Raw genomic sequence first — 24,895 nt, forward strand, 5'->3', positions numbered from 1 at the left:
CTGTGCAGATGAGATTTCTTTTCTGTCAGCTTAAAAGTAAATGAAAGAAGCACATAATGTTAAAAGAATAAAATAAAAAGCAAAAATCCATACATGAATCACACAGTTGGAAGCTAAAACAGTTGTACCTCCAGAAATCCAGTTCTCGGGACGAGTGGCTTAGCACCCGTTAACAGAGCTCCGCAATGAGTAGTCTTTAATTACATACCTTCATTTTGACCACCAGACTGCTGTTCTTGAGTTGCATATGAAGTGGTATACCTACGAAGCACAAATACATTCTCAGGTGAAAGCTTAATGGCATATTTACTGTCTCCCCTGTGATGACAGGTTTGCACCTGCCATCTTGATTCCTCTCATTAGGTAATTTGAGACCTCACACACTTCACACTTTGTTAATAATGCCATAATTCAAGCCTGCAAGCCAGCTCTCAATGCACAGTCAATACCAAGACCTCTTTCTCTGCACTGGAATCCTAAGTGGATCATCCAGATATGTCATCTCAGAATTCCCATTTGACATGTTCCTTCTTCATTTCTACAAACTCTTCCAAACAGCCTTCTAAATACCAGCCTAATAAATATCCTCCATCTCCTGTCAAACCTACTTCCTCTATCTCTATGGGTCTTCTTTTGGATGAGACCCGCGCCTGAAGTCTTGCATGGAGGAAACTAACACAAAGGTTCAACTACTAGATGACAAAAGTCTTTGATGGGAAACCAATTTACGAACATAGAACAACTGATGGATTCTATTTAAATCAGTGCTCAATTTGTTACACAACTCAAAGTGAAAGCATCATATCTTAGTAAGTTCACTGAGGATTTAGAAAATTGAAATAGGCCAAATATTCTTCACATTTATGGCCTTGCAGAAGAGACAAAGAGATTGCACACTATTTCCCTTTCCCAAAATTTTCTTTCAAACATTTTGGGCATGCCCGAATCCACTCAGCTAAACATACAACTTGATTATAGACTTGATCATCGATCCCAGCATGCCTCCTCATTACAAAAAACCTCAGTGTGTCATAATATTTTTTCGAGAATGCCAAGTTCTCCTCACAGTAATGAAGGCAGCTAAATCAAAAAGACATATTACTTGGTCAAGAAACCCATTATATTTTACTCAGAAACTGGCTAAAGCCACAGCTGATAGGTGGAAGATATTTTTTGACATATGCCTTGCATTATGTTCCCTTGAAGCCAGATATGGTTTCTTCTACTTGTGTTTCTTTAGAGCAACATTTAACAATAAAAAAACGACGTATGAAGATCCCTCCATGTTGCAGAAATTTGTTGATAACTGTACAACGGAAACAATGGACACTTCTATATGCTCTTGTACTTGAATGCACTATTTGACATTCTCTTCATGTGTCATGTTGTTGTATTTTTAATATCTATGTTAACCCAACTTGAGAGTTTGTTTTACTTGTATTTTAATGGTATATCTTATATGAGATCAAAATGTGTTTCTTTTTCTTAGTTTCCTAGCTATTTCTGTGTTTTGTGCACAGCAAGATCATATTCATTAATTGTCAGATATTTAGGGGCCGATTATGATGGCGGACGGACTTGCGTCCGTCCGCCACCACTGAGTGTGAGGGACCGTCTGCATGGGCAGCGGCGGTCCCTCCATGACAATTAGGATGTGACCGCCACCCTGGCGGTCACATCCTGTATTTTTTACATTGCGGCGGGTGCTGCTTGAAGCGGCACCCGCCGCAATGTAAAAAATGACAACAGTGCATTTGCATGCACAAAGCGGCAGGCACCTCGCGGTGCCTGCCGCTTCGTGCATGCAAATGAAGGGGGGTACCATAGGTACCCCCCATGAGCACCCCCCACCCCCCCTTCACCTAGGGGGCCCGCAACGGGCCCCCGCAGTGAAGAACCGTATGCTTTTCCACGGCGGAAAAGCCGCCGTGGAAAAGCATAGTATATCAGACATCCTAATATGCCTGGCGGTGTCTGATAGACACCGCCAGACATGTTAGTGCTTTTCCGCCGCGGTCGGAAGGCGACTGCGGCGGAAAAGCTGCGGACAGAAAAGCAGACCCACCAGCCATCCTAATTTGGCGGTGGGTCTGTGGAGGCTCCGCAGCGGAGTTCCCGCATCCTCCGGGCCGGCGGTGGCTTCCACCAGCCCGGAGGATGCGGGAACTCTGCAATCATAATTAGCCCCTAAGTTTGGATATTTTCCTGTCTGCCTCTGGAACTTGGTTGTTGCCATCTTCCCTTTTGTGGGTGCGCCACTCCTGAATTTTTTTGTAATGTTTGGTATGTCTTTTACTCTATTTTGTCCCCTGTCACTATAGTTATTTTCTATTCTTTATTTTTATACTTTCTTTTATCTTTTTTCTCTTCAGCATTTTGAACTTTCTATTTTGCCATTTCACTTTCATTGCATTCTTTTCTTTTGAACTTATCTCTCTGGTAAGAAAAGCATAGCTTCATTTTTTATTAAAATAAAGAAATTATATTCTCATTTTTCTTCACTTGTAGAGTTTGCAAATTTCACTGTAATTTTTTATCCATGAATTTACATGTTATTTGTTGGAATGTAAAACATTTAGGTTCACCTATACAGCGACAGAGAGTTCTTACTCATTTAACCAATTTGAATGCCGATATTACTTTGCTACAGGAAATTCATGTTACTGAACTGAAGACCAAAAAACTTGTTAGAAATTGGTTGGGTTATACATTTCATCAACAGGTAATGGGGAGCAAAATGGAGTTGTAATTATTTGTAAAAAAATCTTTAGACATTACTTTGTTGTCACGAGAATTAGATCTAGAAGGTCAGTGGCTTCTCTTCAGGTTACAAGTAAAGAATATGCCAATATCTGTTTTCAATATTTATGCACCCACGCATTTTGACAAGACATTTTGGCCCTCAACTACACACAAACTGATGTCTATTTCTGATGACTATTTGATTTTTAGAGGAGATTGCAATCTTTTAGTAGACCCATTTCTAGATTGTTACTCCAAAGCTTCTTTTTTTCCTCCCTCCATTCACAAACAATTCACTACAACCATCACATAAAGATCCATCATTGTCTCCTGGAGACTCCGCAACAACTGTTTACAGGAATACACTTTCTCCTTACCTGTACACTTCTCAATCTAGGATGGATCACATATTTGTTTCTTAATCTGTATCTCAACATATTTTACGAGTGGAAAAGGCACTATTTTAATTTCTGACCATGCACCAGTAATTTTAGATCTCGATCTTCTTCCCCCAGATGCTGTGCTTCAATACATCTCTTCTTTTAAATACCTCTTTCACACAACACTTTTGTACTGGAATGTTTTGCTTTGAATGAATCTCCTGACTTATCATTTCAGAATATTTGGGACACATTCAAAGCTGCTTCTAGAGATGTTATCATTACTTATGTTTCCACCAAAAAGAAAGCAAATAAAAGTGTTGGATCTTATGAAATGCATTAAATCCTTAGAACAATCCTATTTCACAACCAAATCCAAGGCATTCTTAGATAAATTGATTAATGCCAAATTTGACTTCAATAGACTCACCATGGAAGATGCTGCCTCTTATCTTCTTCAATCAAGTATTAGGGTGGTCAAAACAAGGCAGTTACGCTCTCTGAAAAGAATCTTCAAATGAAAAAGCATTGGCATAGCCAATAGATCTCGCTTTTGAGACCTTATAACTGCTTAGCCAGAGGTGTTGGCTTTTCCCATGTTTTGAGGCTATGTTGTAGAGCAGTGTGGCTGCTATGCAGCATGTTGACAAGTTAATATAAAAAGGTGTTATAAGACTTTTTGTTATCTTATTTATAGCCAATCAGATATTATTTATTTAAAATTTGAACAAACTTTTAAAATAATTTTGCATGTGTTTAAATACCTTCACAAAATTAAGGGGGATATTCACAAGAACGTGTGATAAACATCCCAAAATTAGCTTAACACAACTTAGCATATCGCAGTCTATAACGGGAAAATAACGCTGTGTCAAAGTAGCATTCTCAACACGGCGGTACCATGCAATAGGCTCAAGATAACTCATCAAATGTCCGCGTTAAAACCAATGCGATGCAGATAAAACATGAACCACTAACGCGAAAATAGTAGCGATGAGGCCAATCACAATACAAACATCAGCGATAACAAGTGACAGCCCTGCAATTGCCCTGCGTCATGCGGGAAAATGCTCCATATAAGCAGAGTAAAAAAACTGTGAGATGAAAACAGACGAGCACAACCCCACAGTCGTGATGTAGAACAAATGACCATTGTCCCACATCAGAGAGGCATCTCCTCACAAACTGTAACAATGTACATTGACATGCATTCTGTATGTAAACAGTGCCAAAGCGGAAACATACATGGAACACACTGTGAAACCGCATCTCCGCTTCACATTGCAGAGGGACAATCAACACCTCCTGCACACAGACATACCATGTCCATGATCAAACAATTATGAAAGCATGGACGAATGTAGGGGCAGTGACTACCCCTTACGTACATGTTGCTCATGTCATGGGACTTGAGTAATAGGGTGCATTCCTGCCTCATGGTGGTACACATCTGACCCCAAAAGAAGCCTTGTTGTCACTTGTAGGTAACAAATGACAGCCAATATGTAATGAATTGGGACACATGTGAAACGCCGAAGATTGGGATTCCGTACTAACTGTGACACACAGAACTAGCAGTTCAAATACGTGACACCCTAAACAGCCTCTCTGAACAGAGGTGACACACCAACCATCCATTAACAAATTGAAAAAATGCAAGCACAACATGTCGCACTCACACATGTCTGAGTGATGTGCCTGTACACATGAGTGATATGCTTGCATGGAATTTGTCTTGGAAAGCATTTATTTGCACATGCTGTGCCTTTGGTCATTCATCGTACTGTCCCATGATTGCTAAGGACTGTCACAATGTGACGTTAACATGAGAAAAAAATTGTCAATGATGGAGTTCCTATGGGCTATTTCTGCTGTGGCTGCAGTGGGGCGTGGTGCTCTGACCTCATCATCGCGTTGCAAAAAGGGGTGGTGATGGACGGAGCATCTGAACCAATCAAACACTCCACCCAGTCAACAGATCTGGGTTTAATCCATCACCGTTCTTTAGCCCGCTCTGCCACCCCAGTTCCGACATGGCCATATGCAAATCAGTCTGACCCTGTGCCTCATGGGAACAGTCCACCCCGAACTGTCAAGCCATGCCTTCCCTGGACCGGAAACAAGCTTCCTAGGACCGGTTTCTGACATTACAGCCGTCTTCAGCCAGGTTTGCTTGAATCCAGTGACAAAGTGAGCAAGGGACTCAAGTCTGAGCATACCCTGCCAACTTATGGCGAACAATGCAGTACAACAGGGGGTGGTAATGGACGGAGCATCTGAACCAATCAAACACTCACACCCAGTCAACAGATCTGGGTTTAATCCATCACTAATCTTTAGCCCACTCTGCTACCCCAGTTCAGACATGGCCATATGCAAATCAGTCTGACCCTGTGCCTCATGGGAACAGTCCAAACCAAACTGCCAAGCCATGCCTTCCCTGGACCAGAAACAAGCTTCCTAGGACCGGTTTCTAGCATTACAGCCGTCTTCAGCCAGGCTTGCTTAAATCCAGTGGCAAAGTGAGCAAGGGACTCACGTCTGAGCACTCCTTGCCAACTTATGGCGAACAAAGCAGTACAAAAGGGAGTGGTGATGGACGGAGCATCTGAACCAATCAAACACTCACACCCAGTCAACAGATCTGGGTTTAATCCATCACCGTTCTTTAGCCCGCTCTGCCACCCCAGTTCAGACATGGCCATATGCAAATCAGTCTGACCCTGTGCCTCATGGGAACAGTCCACCCCGAACTGCCAAGCCAGGCCTTCCCTGGACCGGAAACAAGCTTCCTAGGATCGGTTTCTAGCATTACAGCCGTCTTCTGTCAGGCTGGCTTGAATCCAGTGGCAAAGTGAGAAAGGGACTCACGTCTGAGCATACCCTGCCAACTTATGGCGAACAAAGCGGGGGTGGTGATGGACGGAGCATCTGAACCAATCAAACACTCACACCCAGTCAGATTCTCCGTCCATCACCACCCCCTTTTGTACCGCTGACCTCATCATCATCATCATTGTGCGGTGCATCTGACACTTGTATCCATGGGGCATTGCTGTGTACACATATGTTGAGCAACACACATCATGCAACAATTACCTTGCGCACAATGTTTGGGCTGTAATGTCCAGACACCTAAAACATGACTTCAGCACACCAAATGTGCATTCCACAATGTCCCTGGTGAGATGAAAGTCTTATCTTCTTAATCACCTAACAAGTAACGAACACAAACACTTGAAGCTGTGCCCCTCTGCACAAGCACAATCAAGGACATTAGACTCGTAAGGCTTTAATAAATTAAGCATGCGCTGGTTTAAAAAAAAAGTAATAATAGATTAATTTTTTGTAATTTGGTTTGATTACTTTAAAAAACGTATTTTCCAAATTAAAGTAATACTTTTAAATACATGACGAACAAGAATTAAATTACTTCAAAACCCTTACCCATTTCATTCCTACAACCTGTGTCTTGAAGTAAAAATGTTTAAATCAAATTAAATACAAATGTAATACCACGAATATTAGAAAACAAAACACCAGATTTGTTTTGTAACGTTTGCAAATTCATTGATACAAAAGAATGACCTATCTGTTAATTCCATAGAATTCCCACATCGTACAAACAAGCAGGATGAAAGCAGACTACTTCCCAACACTCTTTGCAGTCCGCCAGCCAGGGTGCAAACCAGACGTAATGGCTGACCTTTGCAGTTCACATTGCCCCCCAGCACGATTTAAGAAATGCTTTTCAAAATGTATGGAGGCCGAAAATGATTGATGTGCCACATGTGAGGCATTAGCACTTTCACTACTGTGCAGTTCGGAAGGGGGAGGGGGGGGGATGAGTGACGTAACACACCAACACTGCCAAATCAAAGTGAAGATGTGGGATATGGAGGCGGAGAGAAGTGACGTGCCACACATACTTCCTGGAAACAAACAAGACGTAATTCTGTCATGGACTCCGTAATATGTGATTCCACGTTGTTCCCAAAAGTCGTGGTTCAGACCTTTGTGGTTCTGGACTTCGTGGAATGAGATTCTTCATTGTTAACACATCGTTGTTCAGGTAAGTCGTAGTTTGCACTTCGTTGTTTAGGATGTTTCCCATGTGTGACTTAGTGATTCCTGTACAACATGTACTGCTTATTGCTAATGAGCGGCATCAATGCGTATTACGTAGCCTCACTGCTGCTCCTTTCTCCCCCTGAGCATATTCACTTGTGTGTGCAGCGGGGTTAAATCACTTGCACCTCTACGGCACACCATTGTCATGCCTGTCTACACATGTCCACAGGCCTGACTACGACACAGGGATGATGTGCACTGAAGGTGACTGGCTACATGTGTGTAGGTCTATGGTAAGGATATGTCGGACACAGATGTAGAGCACATGCTTAGCTGAACTCGCCATGCGGTTGATGGTTGACCTTTGGGGCATGCTGCGCCAATAGCAACACACACAACAGTTGGCATGTATGATCCCATTCCCTGAGCGGGCTTGCGCCCCCTCATGTACCCCTTCAGCCGAGCCCGCACTCCGGGGGCATGCTACATAGTAACATTGTCCATTGTGGGACGGGTGGTGTAGAGACTACAACAAAGGCATACGCATTAGCTACTTCCTTGGCAAGGCCAAAACGTAACCACTCCCGGAGCCACATGTCGAATAACCACACCCCTATGGTGTACTGCCCTACACTGGTCCATTCTACTTACGCTTACAGGGTGGTATGACACAGCTACATGTGCCAGGTCTAACCCACTGCCTGAGGTGACATGGTTGCGCCCGCTGTACACAGCACAATGTCATATGGTATGGCCCGGGCCCTCATGCATACATAATGACCGCACAGACACATTGAGATAGTTTGTGGAACTGGCTATGGGCACGTGCACCCGGCCCCTTTTATTGCCAGGGACACATGTCCAGTGACACCTGTGCTGGATGGGTGCTCGGTAGTGTACACCACCCCTCAGGGGTTGGTTGGTGCACCCAACAACTACATTAGTGATCAGACAATCCGAAGTTCAAAGTTCTAACAGCAAGGGTCCATGACTTGAGCTGTGCAGAGTTAGTGGCCCCGGATGCACAGCGGCCGGCACAGTCACACCACCACGGGATGGTGACTTGAGGTAGGGCCATGTGAGCTGAGCGTGTCCTCATTGATGTCCAAGGAGAATGTCACAGAGTGTGATGGGACAGGGGAAGGTGTCTTTCCAGGGCATGATGGAGAGGGCAGGAGCAAGCAGAAATAGGCAAATGGAGGAGTTGAATGCTACAGACTCCTGTTTACCACCCGGTCAGTGTCAGCTATATGATGATGAAGACAACCCCTGGGCCATAGACTCCAACGCCAACAAAAGTCTTCCATGACTTCCGTGGCACAGAGTTAGTGGCCCCAGAGCTGAAAGGGCATGCACTCTGTGATGAGGCCTGTACAGTGATATGAACTTTGTCTCAAATAAATAAAGACTCAGTTGCAAATGTGTGACCTACTTGACCACAGTGTAGGCCAGAGGCAGTGGTCAGCATGGGTCAACTGCTGTCCAGCCAGCTTCTCCTGGATCTCTAACACATGACATTGGAATGGCATGTGGAGAAGATTTGTGGCTGACGGAGGTAGTGGCACCAGAGCTGAGTGGGTGTGCAGCTTGCGACAAAGCCGTGTCCTGCCAGCTATGGACTGCATTGTATTGGTGTAAAGCCTGCTGGACCACAGTGTAGGTCGAAGGCTGAAGTCAGCAGGGGCCCACATACACATGTGGTGGAAATGCTGTGCACAGAGTTGGTGGCACCACATCGAAGGAAGTATAGTGATATAAACTCTGCCATGAAATATGTCCTCGGCTGTTGTGTAATCAAGATTCAGTTCCAAATGTGTGACATGTCCGCTGTGTCAGCCGGTGGAGTACGTCAATGAGAAAGGAGTACTGCGTGCCTTGATCACGGAGGCCGTGATGGTCTGAGGAGGCTGCCAAGGTCGTGGGCCTCGGGCTTGGAGCTTTCACTGGCACATGGTGGGTCCTCTGTGACACACACCGGTGTCGTCAGGTGAGCAGTGATGCCTGGATGCGCAGGAGTGGGCAATACCAGTTCAGGGACCAGCGGGCGGGGCTGTGGCAGGCACACAGGATCGCACGCACCACTGCTCATGACGTCGGCCTTGTGGCGGGGTGCGTGGCGCCGCCCTGGCAGAGGTGGGTGTTAGGCATTCTGGAAGAGAACCATACTCAGGGCTACGTCCTTTTTATTCACCCCCCTACACTAGCCTGGTGTATGCCAGCCAGCCCACTCTGCACACGCTTACAGGGGGAACGTAACAAACTACATTTCTGTGATCTTCCCCACTGGCTGGGGTGACATGGTTGCGTCCACTGTCCACTACACTACCACCACCAGCAGTTTATGTTGTCATGGATATGTGTGTGGTCTGCATACTGCAGTCTGTCCAGCATATCCATGCCACACTTGGCATTATGTACATTTTCATTCTTCAGGCACTTGCCTCCTTCGCATATGCCTGGATCCCACCTCTCCCCACATACTGCTGATGGGTGGCTAAGGTACCATGCCACAGTAAGTTGTGCTGTCGTGTCTGGTAGGTGGGGATGTTGTTTGGCATGTTGTATGCAAGTTTGTGACGTGTGCATTCCCAGAGTTGTGAGTTGCGTCTTTGTGGATTTGAGGTATGTGGTATGTTCATTTGGTACCTACCAACGAGCAGTGCATTTCCATAGGTGCCAGCCTGGAAGCGCTGGTTAATAATGGACTGTCTGAAGATGTAGGAATCATGCACACTGCCTGGGTAGTTGGCAACTGCATTGGTGAAGAGTCCCCGGTGGTCAACTATTGCCTGAACATTGATGGAATGCATGTGCTTTCTGTTGCGATAATTGTGTGCAGTTTCGGCAGGGGGCACAAGTAGTACATGTGTGCAGTAAATTGCCCCTAACACATGCGGGAAGCCAGCTATGGCGTAGAATCCTTGCTTAGTCTCCAGCTGTTCCTGGCACAGTGTGGGGGAAGTTTAGGTACTGGGGTACCCAACTGATGATGTCATCCAGGACAGGTGTGGAGAACTTGGATAGGTCTGACTATGATACTCCTCCGACTATGGGAGTTGTTGGTTGGATGGTAACAGAGGCCTACAGGTGCAGCACAGCCAGCAGAGGGATGTCGGTTGTCTGCTGTGTTGGGATCATCAGCCTGTGGGCAATGATGTTCAGGATGTGTAGGACGGTTGTTCTTTTGAGCCTGTAGTGGGCAATGACATTCTCTGGTGTTAAGTCTGTGAGGCAGGTGCGTTTCCTGAAGGTCCACTGTCTTTGTCTGCGCTGCCTCTGTTATGGTCCAGAGGGGGGTGGGAGGGGTCCGGGGGGTGGCAGGCCTGGGGGATGGTGGCAGTGGGTGTTGTGGCCCTGTTGGGGCTCCGAGCTGCATGATCAGTTGCTCCATGGCATTTGTTGATCTTCAGGTGTGGCTCTGGCCTGGGCTCACTTTTCTGGTGCAGGCTGTCATCCGACTTCAGACCAGGTCAGAGCAGGTGTTAGATCCCTGCGGCTAACGCGCCTTATTGCCTCTTTTGTGATCTTATTGCCGATCGGGCTGGTTGTTGAGAATGTTGTGGTGTGGTGTGTTGCAGCTTTTTGCATGGGTACGCCTACTCTGCATCTCATTAGTGTTAGTTGCCGGAGTCATCTGTGGCGATGTTTTTGGCGGCTGCTATCGCAGGTAAACTGTTGATATCGGCTTTTAGCACCAGCTTGTGAATGGGGCGATAAATTTATCGCCACTTTGGCTGTGATATAGTGCTGCTAGCTCGGCGATAAACCCTTGAGAGTATGCCCCAAAGTGTTTTCATGTTTTCATATTATTGACCTCTGGTTTCCTGATGCTTGGTAGTGTTTTTAGCTTCTTGATGTCAGTTAGTAAATAAATACAATAACGGTGCTTGCACAGAAATAAAAGGCTAGTAAGGAAACATTCTTACTATAGGTCAGATCTCAAATGTACAACCTGCGGCATGACTTTGGAGGACACACCCAGGGGAGAGTTGACGTAGAAGCCCATTCCTCAACAAAATATCTCACACAAGCATGAGCTCATGCTCACACAAGCGAGGCCTAAAAATATGTGAGGAGAATGAAAGTAAAAAATTAAAATGTTTTAGTGTGCCAAAATGTAATACTGGATTTGGACATTTGTAATCAGAAAGGGTAAACATGCTGAATACTGTGAAGAGAACAGACATTTTTGAAAAGATCAGCTACTGTTAGTGGAACAAAGGAATAGAACCTGTTTTGGCTTATGGAGGTTGAAAAGCAGGATGTATGTGGAGATATGTTATGCACAGGAGTTGTAGAGAGGCAGGCAGACTGGGACAGAAAATAAGCTTAGATACCAAAATAGAAGTGGCCCATTTAGTACATTAGATTGCTAAAATATAGTTCACATTTACCAGACCAGTGTCCGACTGCTATTGTTTAGGGATTGGGACCAGCCGACATGTAGTTGGTGCTCCTACATGCCAGATTAGGATGCAACCAACTTGTAGGTGGTCAGAGACCTCCCTTTTTCAATTGCGTACTGCGCTGCTACCCGGAATAAGCCGCAGCTCAAGCCACAGTTGAAAAAGGGATGTTTGTAAACATCCATGCACCTTGTGCTAGGCACCAAGTGGTGCCTGACCCACACGGCACATGGATGTTAGGGTGCACCACATGTGCCTTCCTGGCTACATTCCAGTGGCCTACAGGGGATGTGACCCTAACTTGGAACCCCCAAAGTCCCTATCCGGCTGCCTGTTCATGGAGGTGATACCACCATGAACAGGCAGTGGGAAAGGGATATCCTAATTCCTTCGGCTGTACATGTGTAGCCACTGCCCCATTGTAGGGATTATGAATCTGACCACCGTCCTGACAGGATCTTTTATTGTGTTGGAGGCAGCGAGCCCTAACCCCCACTGCTGCCATGCCAACAGGCTACATTGTAATTGAGTGGTCAGACCGATGCCCTAGATGGAGAGCGGACGGCCACCAAAGGCCTGACAGTGATGGTCCAACCCGCCATTATAATTAGGGCCATACTCTTCATAAGTGTTTTCCAAGGTGTGGTAGACTGTATGGACTGAAGTTTGTTGCAATATTTGCGAGAATATTTTTGAAATCACCATTAAACATGGGCCCAGCAGAGCAGAAAACAGGCCCTCAAACAATCAAAAATAGCTTATAGCTTACACACCGACCAGTCATATCATTTCCTTTTGGGGAGCAACACAGGAGGCATGCAGTGTCTATCTAATGAGTACAAATAATAACTAATGGCAGCTGTGAAAGTGACCACCAAAAGAGCAACCAAATTTTAGCATTTAATTTCGGACACAATTCAATGCCACATGTTGTGTCGGAAGAGAAGAATGAGGGGTTATGGCTCTCTTCAGTGGGTGAAAAAATTGTTACATATTGGTTTTATATATGTAAGTAGCTGTATAAAGATTGTTTGAACGTCTGGACAATGTTCATGGATTCAGGAGTATAAAAAGGCGGCATCGGATGCTGTAGCAAGGGATGGGAGAAAATGCCATTAAAGCATAATGAGCAATCATAGAGTTTAGCCCCATCCATTGACCCTATAGCATTTATTATGAAAAAGATTTGCAACCATAGGCTGCGGAACCAATGAGATTTTTAATGCGACCAGATCAGGTTGCTGAAAAGTGGACTGAGAAGCAGAGATACTACACGCTATACATTATTTAAAAACTGCCTTTCATGTCATTACCACACTGAGATAATGTGCCCTTTGCCCCTTCCCTTTCTGTCTGGGAACTGAGGAATTCCAGAAATGTGGACTCTGAGTTTGAAAACAACATTTGGGGGTAGAGTAGTAAATGTTCACTGTGCATGACTCTCAGGGAGCTTTAGTAGGAAAAATGCACACAGCATATAAAAGCTTCAGTGATACAGCTTTTGCTAACAGCACTACGCTGCAGGCATGAAACATGACTATGCTGGCGGGTGGCAATGTATAGAGTGATTTTACTTCCACATGCTGTTTGATTTCTGAAGATACAAGTTGACACGCCTGACCCAATGGTTAATGTTGTGTTTTCAAGTACAGTGGTAATACCCCCTGACATTTTCAATAAAAGAAAACATTTACCATGCTTATCCCGTAGCCTTATGGCCAATGCTGATGATTTTGTAACTGGGGGAACAGAGCTCGAGTGCCGGGGTCAGCTCTTAGACTTTGGGCACATCACTTCAACTCCCTGCGATTACAAATACTGTAAAAGCAGCTGAGGTTGGCCGGAGCCCTGCACACACAAGAGGCAGCCTGTGGCAGCACAGGCACTGCCCTGCTACATGCTCGCAGAAAGTACACCCTAGATGGTGGCAAGTCAGTTAGTGTAAATTATGCAATCTGTAAACCATTTTGAATGACACTTTACAAAGAATATGGATAATAATGTCTGGCATTACCATGTTTACCCTTATGGCCAATAGTGCCAACCTTGTAACTGAGGAACCAAATTTGAGTCCCAGTCTGTCAGTTAACCAGGCTGTGATTGTGGGCAAATGAATTAATCTCCCTGTGCCTAAAAAAAAAATGGGGAACTGAGTTCAAGTTCCAGTGCCCTCATCATTAGCCTGTGATTGTGGGCACATGACTTCGTCTCCTCATACCTAAAAAAGCTAGCAGCCGAGGTCAGCCCGAGCACTGCACACACAAGGGGCAGCCTGCAGCAGCACAGGCACTGCCCTGTTGCACGTACATAGAAAGTAAACACCAGAGGGCTGCAACTAAATTAGTCTACATTATTACTGAAACAATAAATATGGATAGTAATGTCTGCCAATACCGCTCTTACACTTACAGCCAAGGCTGTCGACTTTGTAACTGGGGAGCCGAGTTCGAGTCCCGGCATCCGCTCACCAGCCATTGATTGTGGCACATGACGTCATCCTCCTGTGACTAAAAAAATTAATGGGGAACCCGAGTTCGACTCCTAACATCAGCTCATAACCCATGATTTTGGGCTCATCACTTCATCTCCCTGTGCCTAAAAAAAACAAGGACAGCAAATTAAGGGGCCACAAACCTTTCATCATGCTGGCACACAAATTTAACAAAACACAAACACTTAACAAGAGCAGAGTGCTTTCAAAGTATTCTAAATAATCTGAAGAGTAAGAGTACATGTACATGGGGCAGTCCTCATGGCAGGATACAAACGTCCAAAAAGAGGGACTCCTAAGCATATTCACCAAACAAAAGCCCTCATTTACAAAGGACAGTAAGAGGAAATAATGAAAAAGATGGGTGGTGCTTGAAGCCAATATTGCAGAAACCAGATGTTTCAAAGAGACAGCACTCAGACTTAAAAAGGAACAAACTAAAATAGAAACTATTTTAAGAGACTACTTCATTCCTCTTTATAAAGACAATGATATTCTTAACAAATTCATCAAACTCTATATGCACATCAGTTATAGATCATGTACAATCTGAAATCAACTCATGTCTCTCCTCCGTAACTAAAGAATTAGACATAACAACAGATTTTTCTTCCTTTGCCTCTGATATCACAATCCATGACATTCACATTGTTCCTGTAGCTGATGGCTTTCCTATTAAAATCTACCTTTACTTCTCTAAAAATTAATTCTTAAATTATATCGGCTACTTACTTTCTTTGCTTCTTTTCATTTAGCTGACAGAACATTTCAAGAGACTTTAATATGTCTTCTTCCAAAAGATAATATGGATCATAAGTTTTATTAAAATTATAGACCCATTTTGTGGACAAAATTCTGATTATAAAAGTTTTGCCATGATTCTGGCATTATTTCTTTCCCCCCAAATGAAATTGGTTAAGAACAGTCTGGTTTCATTAGAGGTAGACACCTTTCTGCTAATATCAGACTTTTCTTTGAAATTCGAAGTAAATCCAAAGCTTATACACACTCTTTAGCAGCTACTTCCTTAGATGCTGAGAAAGCATTGAACGGATACATTGAAGTTTTCCATTCTCTACACTTTCACAGTTTGGTTTTGGAAAGAAGTTCTTGAACCTAGTTTCTCTTTTGTTCTCTTCTCTTACAGCATCTATTTCAAAGGACTAATCTCTTCCCCTTTACTTTGACACTGTGGTGTACATAAAAGATGTCCTCTATCACTTCCCCTGTTTATTCTTGCTCATGAACCCATTCTATCTAAAATCTGACAGAATAGCAGGATACAAGGTGTCAAATATGGAGATAAAGAAATTAAATTCTCATTCTTAGGGGATGATATTATTTAACATATGACTTCTGATTATTCTTATTTACAGGCCTTTTTAAATGTAGTTTCCACTTTTTCCTCTCATTCAGGTTATAAACTTATTTCTGACAAATGTGAGATTCTTCCACTTAACAAATGGTGCTTCAAGCAACATGATTTTTTCCCTTCAGGGTTTCTTTGGAACGAGTAAAAATCAAATACTTGGGCCTTTAATTCACCAACAATATAAAAAAACACTATATCACTCAATTCTACAACTCTACTCCCTACTTTATCCACCTACACTTACCACTGGAATCCATTATTTCTCTTTAGGTGGGGTAGGTTAGATTATTGTAAGATGATGTTAGTACCTGTCATACTTTTCTATCGCTCAGCAATTCCTATTGACATTACCACTTCCGTCTCAAAAACAATAATTAACCTCACTTCATTCTTATGAAACAATAAAAAGCATTCTATATCTCTTTCCAAACTACTAAGGAATAAACAACAAGGGGGCGTTAATTTTCCTCATTTTCAATATTATCAAAATGCTTTATTTTTTAAACAATCAATACTTTATCAAAATAACCCCACAAATTAAACCCCTCTTAAGGGCAGAATTTGAGTAATCTTTTATACAACCTTTTTCCTTTGCAGAATTTTTGTATGTTACTCAACGCCCTTCTTCCATTTCACTACCTATTTTTAAAAATGTTTGCGGAAAATCACGTCCATTTTATATTTCTTATCTTTAAACCCTAGATCAATTCCTTCAAACTTCGATTTGGTACAGCAAACTCATTAAAATAACTACCTTTTGGAAAGCCTTGTAGAGAAAAAAGGTCTACTATGGACTCAACAATTGATACATAACCACTCATCCATCTCCTTTTCACACGCTCAATCCCTCTTTCATTTCCCTAACTCAAATGCAAACAAATCTCAGTAATTGATCTCTTCTATTTCTACTACATACTCTTCACTTCATTCATTGCCTGTTTCTCCCATTCCATTTCACTTATTCCGCTACTGTTGCTAACTGTCCCTACTGCTTCTCGCATATATACATGCCTTACTTCTCTCCTGTTGATCGACAAAAATTGACTATGGAAACAAATTAACAAAATGTTTCATACACATGTACTGTTTTTCTTTACTAACTTATCTTTGGGTAGTCTTTCTGAAAATTGGCATTGTTGGACATTTAATGCACAAATTGTAGATTTATTAATTGCTGTTCCATTTCAACAAATAATTATTAATTGGAAAAAATTCTCTAGATATCTCTATTCAAGCATGGTGGTATGGTATTTGCTATAATTGTGGACTAGATACGGCTTATAAAGTCCCAATGTCTCTAGGTACCGAGCTAAATGCTCTTTGGTCTCCAATAACCAATTTTCTAGACTGCTCTGTATTAATGACTACCCTTTGTCAACCCTTACCAAAAGGAGTATCTATTCTAAACCTCCTTGAATACATCATTTTCTTATTAGATTTTGTATACTGATGACAATATGTTTACTTATTGGTTCTCTAATTACATCTACTCTACAGCTTTTGAAAATGTACTACTGTTTAAGATGGCGATAGTTTTAACTGCATAAGATGTTTTCGTTTTTGTTCTTCATACCATCTATTGCTTTCCCCCTTTTTCCTATTATCTCCATATAACTGCAAATATTTGACTCTAATACTTCATTATTATTCAAATGTGTTCACTGCATTGTTCTTTTATCACACTATGAACCTATGTTTTGTCATTTCTCTTTTTCTGCTCAATAAACTTCACTTTTAACCTTAAACAAAAAATCCCAGTTCTCATGTCACAGACCAAAATGTGTTATTACTGTAGGCTTTGGCATAAAAAGATATTTGATCATTATAGCCAAATCTAAAAAGAGTAAATTATACATTCCTTTGTATGAATCACAGTGGCTGTTATAAAGAGGCATGCCCATTGGTGTGAGTGAGGGTTGGGAATCCTATTTTAAAATATATTAGCCAGCACTCTCAGGCACTTTTATCTATTCAATAATTATACTCAACAGTAACAGTTTGTGGATGTTCACTGCTGCTCTAAGCATTTATCTTAGCCTGAACAATTGGTTTCCCTCTCACTCCTATAGTAAAAGGCATTTGGGCACATGCATCAACATAGACAATAGCGATTCTTTATTTGTGATTATTAAGGAATCGCAATTAAGGAATCACTATTGCCTATGAATTTAGGAATCGCACAAAAGTTTGCGTTTCTTACAAATTCCTTAATTGCGACTCGCAAATTGTGAGTCACAATTAAGGAATTGATTCCCATTCATTCCTATGGGCCCAGAGGTCATTAGGATTTAAAGGGACTTACATGTGCAATTTGCGAGTACCCAAAAGGTACTCGCAAATTGCGCATGCCATTTCAAGGGTGCAAGGGTGGCAAAAGGGTACCCTGTTGCACCCCTGAAATTGTTAAGTGAATACATGTTGCACACACATATGCCCCAAGGGCATGTGTTTGTAACCTGGAACTTAAAAAAATGCACTTTTGTGCATTTTCCAAAGTTTTTGCAAATTAGTGTCCAGTTTCATTTGACGGCAATTTGTGACCCCCAATAGCGAAATAGCTATTTCAATTTGCATCATGCATTGCATTTAAGGAATCGCAATTTGCAATTCCTTAAAAGCAATCATAATTTAAGTAATCGCAAATTGTTTGATTACTTAAATTGTGATTTATGCATTTGCGATGATGCATCCCAAATGCAAAAAGCACAGGTTGGAAAGGGGCATATTCTAAGAATCTGCCCGTTTGCGACCGGTTTTTTAGTTAATGCATGGGGCCCATTGTTTCCGAACAGAGAAGTGATAAAAATACATCATTCAGGTCTCACTGCATTCAGCCCCAATCATGCAGAACTATTTGATAGAGAGCAGAGAGGGTTATGACATGTTATGCTTGAATAATCAATTCAACCAGGTTCAGTTATAACCCTAGTTTCTGTAGTATATCTGTTTGTTTAGTAGGTAGAAGCATTGCTGTTGATATTCTGGCAGGTTTTTGTTTATTGTCATGAGGAAGACACTCTGTTATGCAAGAAAGTTCAAAATATCACAATAAAAAGCTATCAGCTTATAAAGGGTACAGTAATACCCACCGTTCTCTTTGCCAAAGTGTTGAATCTTTGCTTCCACAAATCGAGGTATTCCAAATAGCCTCTCACTCCCAATGAACTGTGCTGAAGAACCTTTGCAATCAAACTCATATGCATAGTATCATCTGCATACAATAAGATGAAATTCACTGCAACGTGTCCTACAATAGTTGTGTTCTGTAATACATTATAAAAATCATCCTAATATTTAGTACACTATAGCAGAACATTAAAGACTTCCTATCATGAAAATAAAACGTTAATAGTGAGGTATCATCCACATGCGTCAAGGAGGAATGCAACAAGGACTCCAAAAATCTTTAAGGAATCTACAGCAATAGATGTCAGCTTAGTAAAAATAACCGTGGCAGTGGAAAATATCTTTGATAGTCTGACCTCCATGAGCCATAAAAAGCACTCCGACAATGAAACGAGCTCTTTCTGATACAGGATGATGAGTTTTCAAGTCTCTTTTGTAATCACCAGGATAATGTGCAGAGCTCCCCAGGGTTTCCATGAATAGCTATCTAAATTATTCCTCAGGAAGTGCAATTAAAATACACTTAATTAGTACAGATACATTCCCCCAAAGAGACAAGAGAGATTATGCTTTAGTAATGTCGGGAGTGTGTGCGAAAACCTTTTCTCTGCTTAAAGTGGGAAACTTTACAAGTGAAAAATGAAAAAACTAAGTATCAAATTGAAATGCAATTCATGATTTCATTGCAAATCCTGAGGCTACCATTATGCATTTTTCTTTTATTGCGAACTCCAAGCATTCCCCTAAAAGCAATACAACATATAGTGAAACCATTCTAGAACAGAATCTTCCTCATTTATAATAGCCATGAAAAAATATTGATGACTCATTGAAAATCCAAATATGAACGGAGGGAACACATTCATTCCTCATTTCTGTGTGGGCTCGAAAGAAGATATATCAATAAGTTGTTACCATTCCTGGTGTCAGAAAACATTGAATTGTTACTAACTTTCCTTGTCAATTGGTAACCATTGGCATTTTAGAAGCTGTCTGTGAGAGCAATGACATTTGTAGACATTAAGGGGTAGAAGACAGTGATCCCACATTAAATATGGACTTCGCTAACTCCATTACAGTTTTAGAACTTTGCTAACTAAACCAGCAACATGAAGTTACAACCTTTAAACAAATCATTAAAATAGGTTTTTCTAGGAGAAAAATCCACCAACCATATGGCCTAATCTAGAGCTTTAAACATTATTGTGGAGCACAGATCATATAAATTACTCTAGATATATACATCCATATAAATATCAATGGCAATTATAAACTGCTATTATTAGCACATTTTCATAATAGGGTACATATGTAAGTATTCCCCTACTTCCCAAAACCAATTCATTGATAAACCTGCTCAATTCATGCAATCCACTACAATAGATACGGACATGATGTTTGATGGAGTTATATGATATGCTACCTCTAATCTTTAACATAAAATGTTAACATTTTTGTCTAACAGTAATATTCAAGCCACATTAAAAAGTCCAGTCCCCAACTCCAAATGTGTTCTCCAGCCGTTCTGCTATTGGTTCCCAAATTAGGGCTGCATGCTTCCTCCCCTCCGTCTCTTAAAGTTATTTTTTCCACGTTATACATATAGAACAGTTGTGAAAACCACTGCTGAACTGTTCGGAGCGTGGGGGTCAGCCAGGCTGCTATACCTGAGCAAGCCACTGCCATGGCTACGAATATGAAATTGTATTTGGAAAAAAAAATGGTTCATATGAGAGCTGCTGGTCCTTAAGCTAAGCAAATCAAACATGAATTTGGGACAGTAGTCATCTCTTAGCATGTGGCATGAGGCATGTCATATGAAATAGAGCATGAAATTGTTACCCAGAAAGCATTGATCGATTTAAAATACCAAACCCTGATTCCATCTCTTGATGCCTCTAGTTGTGTACACAAAGAATATATTTGTGCAATAGCTGCAGCCCCCCCCCCAAGACAATTGTCATCAAGTCTCTTTCTCCAATTAAACATCTTGGCAGGAGTATAATACAAGATGAAAACTGCCATAAAATGTTGGGTTGTCATGCTCACCTCAAGCGACTTCTGCAGATCTATGTCCTTGACACTCAATCTTATCTTCCATGTTCCAACTTGTCTCTCTGTATCATCCAGCACTTAATCTATCAGGTACTTATCAATCCTGCCAGCCTCAAGAGTGACCTGACCAGGGTGCACGGCATGGAGAGCGGTGGTGAGCTCTTCCAGCAGGATGGGGGTGTCCATTTGGTCACGTACATTATCTCAAAGTATCTTCAGTGGTATATCATGCAGGAATTCTCTAATTAAATCTGGGGATAGGACTTCCCTTTTCCTGCATAGGTCTGTGTAGTACTCAGCAAATGCTTGGGCCACCACCTGGGGATTTGTGCATAGGGTGCTGTCTGCTCCCCGAAGTACTGGTATTGGGGTCTGTGGCTGTGTTGCTTGACATAGGTAATGTCTTGCTCGACTTGTTGCCCCAGTGATATATTATATGCTGTGTCACTTGCCACACCTGTTGGGCTTTGTTTGTGAGTAATTGGTTAATCTGTTGTTGGGAGAAGAGGAGCCGGCGACTGGCTTGTCTTCCATCTCCTGCTCTCACTTCGTCCTCCAAAGCTCACACAAAAGACTCCAGATCTACAATCTGTGCAAGGCAGTGCAGTAGCTGATATTGACTCCGGCCATGGTGGGCTTGAAGGCCTCCATATTATTACTCCAGAGGACGTGGACTCAGTGTTGAATGCAAAGTAACCTGTGTAGGGCTGCCACATAATTGGGTCCCTTAAATGCCAAGGTGACATTCTCCATTGGAACCGTGGTCGCTGAGGTCCTCTGTGGAGTTTGAGTTTTGTAGGGAAGTGATCAGAGAGTGTACGTGGAAGGATAGAGGCAGATGTGACCCTGTGGACATATGACAGTGGAAGAAACCTGCAGGCTAGTCGGGATAGGTACCGCGTGTATTGGCAAAAAGAATGTATATTTAGTGTTGGTTAGGTGGTGAATCCTCAAAAAATCCAGGCCAACCCAGTGAGGGTGCTACGAGATGTAAATTTCATGTGTTTGGTATGAGGTCACGTTTGCCAATGCGCCACTTATCTATGAGTTGCATGGTATCATTCCAGTCCCCCCCCCATCATGTAAAGACCGTCAGGTAGGGCTCCCCATAAGCTTATGACTTTCTCCGATAAGTTGTGTCCTAGTGGGGGGGGGGGCATAGAAACTGATGAATCCAGAGTAGTATATTTGATCAAATCCATAGTGTGCCAGGCAGGGGCCTCTATTGCCAATCATGTGGGTATGTTGCATTAGCAATACATCTACACTAAGGGCCAGATGTAGGTAAATATCATATACCGATTCTAAAATACCGAATTTTACTGATTCAGTATTTTAGAATCGGTAAATGATATGTAGCTAATGATTCGGTAAATTTTACCAAATCGGTAAAATTTGGTAAATACTGATTCTGTATTTACCGATTCAGTATTCTCCAATTATTGAATGAAAATTACTTATTCAGTAAATACCGAATCGGTAATAGGGGGTAGACTTACAAGGGCGGCAGGGTGTCACATTGACACCCAGTTGCACCCCTGTATAGTGCATGGGTGCACATGTGGCACACATACATACCCCAAGGGCATGTATGGCACAGTTGAAAAAAGCACAAAATTGTTTTTTTTAAGGTTTTCGATATTTACCACCAACTATTAGTTGGTGGTAAATACCGAATCTTTAATACACATAACCACCACCTTCCGACGGTAAATACCGAATCGATAAATACCGAATCGGTATTTACCGATTTGTATTTACTGAATCGGTATTTTTTGGGCTACTACATTACAAATTCCCAATACCGGTTGGTAATGGCCGAAATTCGGTGATTTCGGCTGTTACCGACTGGTATTGGGCTACCTACATCTTGCCCTAAGTCTCTTGGCTTGTTTTAACGCTTCTCCCTGCTTAATTTTATCTAACATCCCGCTCACATTTCAGGTCATAATATGGACCTCTTCAGAGTGGGCAATCTGCTTGTCTGCCATCGGTAATTTCCTAGGGTTCCTGGTGTGCATGAGCAAGGTGTGTAAGAGCAGGTGAGTGCTTATGTCTGTACCTGACCAATAATGAACTATATCTATTTAAAATGAACTTCCCTTCCCCCCTCCTTCCACCCCAATTCCTTGAGGAACTTGTAGTATCTGTCCCGGTGCGAGCACTCCCAGGACCCCAATGGTGGGTCCGGGAAGCCCCACACAAATGGATCCCCAAAATCACCATCACCCCAGTCATTGTTCCTTAGAGTATGCTGTTGGGATTTGTGAGGCCTACCCCAATGTTCAGTTCCCCGCATGTGGTTCTGGTCCTAGAACAGTCAAGTCTCATTCTTAATACCAGACTCTAAAATGAGAGAAGTAAAGGGTATAGAGAAGAAAGGGAAAAGGGGGAGAAAAGAGAACCTTTAAGCAGATGTATTTGGCTTAAACAAAGCAAGTCTCTCCATTTGCACTTGGCGGCCACAAAGGATTGACGCTATTGTTGCACAAGACGGTTGTAGTAAGGGAATTTCATGATGTTCTGTGAGTCACGGACCAGTTTATCTCTGTGACCCAGTCGAACTGGAGGGCTGCCTCTCTGTCCGTGTAATTTAAAAGTTTGGCTATGATCGGACGAGGCCAAGCCCCAGGAGGAGGCTTTCCTGCCAGGGTTGTATGGGCTTGCTCCACGGCGAAGCATGAAGAGAGGGACCCTTCCGCTGTAAGTGAGCCCAACCATTTTGTTATGAATTCAATCGCAGAGGCCCCCTGTCAATCTTCAGGGAATCCCACAAACTGCAGGTTGTTTCATCTTGTGCGGCCCTTCGCATCTTCAACCTGTCTGGCGAGTTATTGGTTGATGACTGTGAGGGGATTGACTTTCTGGTGCAGTGTCATTATTGTGCCTACCATGACCGTCACTGCTTCGGTGATCCGGTCCATCGCCTGGCAAAGATCTTGGTGAAGAAATGGGACTTCTGTGCCCACTACACCGATTTTGGCGTCCAGCATATCACGGGACTGTGTGATTGCTCCCAACAGGGCCGTATTATCTGGGATGTGGCCCCCCATCTGACCTACCCATTGCTCCGGAAAGGGCAATTGTGTATTGGTCCAGGCTGCTCTGCTTTGTTGAAGGCGTGGATGACTTATCCTTTTGTCATATTGACAATGAAGGTTGGTCCCAGCAGTCAGCCCACCCTGGTAGAAGTCTTCAGGTGGAGTTGCCCTGGCATGAGGGAAGGGGGAACCAGGAGTTGGCCCTCATGGACTCGGCCTGTCCTGAGCAGCAAGCAGCACTGGGGCAACCACAGCAGCTTCTGTCACAAAGGGACCGACAGCAAGCGAACCCTCTAAGAGAATCTCACCTGCCGGACCACCAACTCATAGTATCTTCCCCACCCCTCTCATGTATCGGTCTGTGGTTACATTGCGGGAAGGCATGGGCACCCCAGGTCAACAGCTGGGGGACGTCTCAAATCACTTATCAAACTCCATCAGGAAACTAGGCAACACAATGAGCTGGGAAAGTCTCCACACCTCATAGATATCCACAATGTCTTCGCATTAGGCCTCTATGAGCTCACCGCAACCAATGCGGAAAATTTAGGCCCGGAAAGTTCGAAAAGGGGAAATGCCAGAACTAGGCTCGGGTGCCAATCTCCCAAGTTGCAGGCCCTCTCAAAATACCGAACAGGTGGCTGTCGCAGGCACTGATCATCACCAGCCCACCTTTCAGAGATTTGGACAACGCCAGTCATACAACTCACTGCGTCTGGAAGCTGGTATCAGTGGGATGCCTCTGCACCCCGGGGAACATGACAGTGTAAATTCAGGCTTTTTTTCCCTGCCTTAAGGCCTCCTCCCTGGCAGCGGCGTACACCCATCGGGTCAGGGAGGGCTCATCTTCTCACACTGTCTAGGGACAATACTCCTCTGTGGTCGCTTCATTCGGTACAACCCCAAGGATAGCGCAGGCTGTCTCCGGCAAGATGCTAACCGCCGGGGACAGCACCTACCCAATAGGTCCTCAATAGTCATGATCTTGTCCTGTCGGTGCTTCTTCAGCTGGCGCTCTCAGCACGGGCGTCCTTTTGACCAGTAACCAGTCAGACACACACAGACACTTCTCCTCCGGGGAGCAACCCTGCCTCCAGCAGCCCCAGACCACCAGGTCCAAAGGCTGCATGCTTGTGGGCCGTGACGGCTGTGTACGGTACCACAAAGCATCTCAGGTCCACCCTTTACCTCCACAGTTACTGGAGCAGAAC

Source organism: Lissotriton vulgaris, chromosome 5, assembly GCF_964263255.1.
Source record: "Lissotriton vulgaris chromosome 5, aLisVul1.2, whole genome shotgun sequence".
Taxonomy (NCBI): domain Eukaryota; kingdom Metazoa; phylum Chordata; class Amphibia; order Caudata; family Salamandridae; genus Lissotriton; species Lissotriton vulgaris.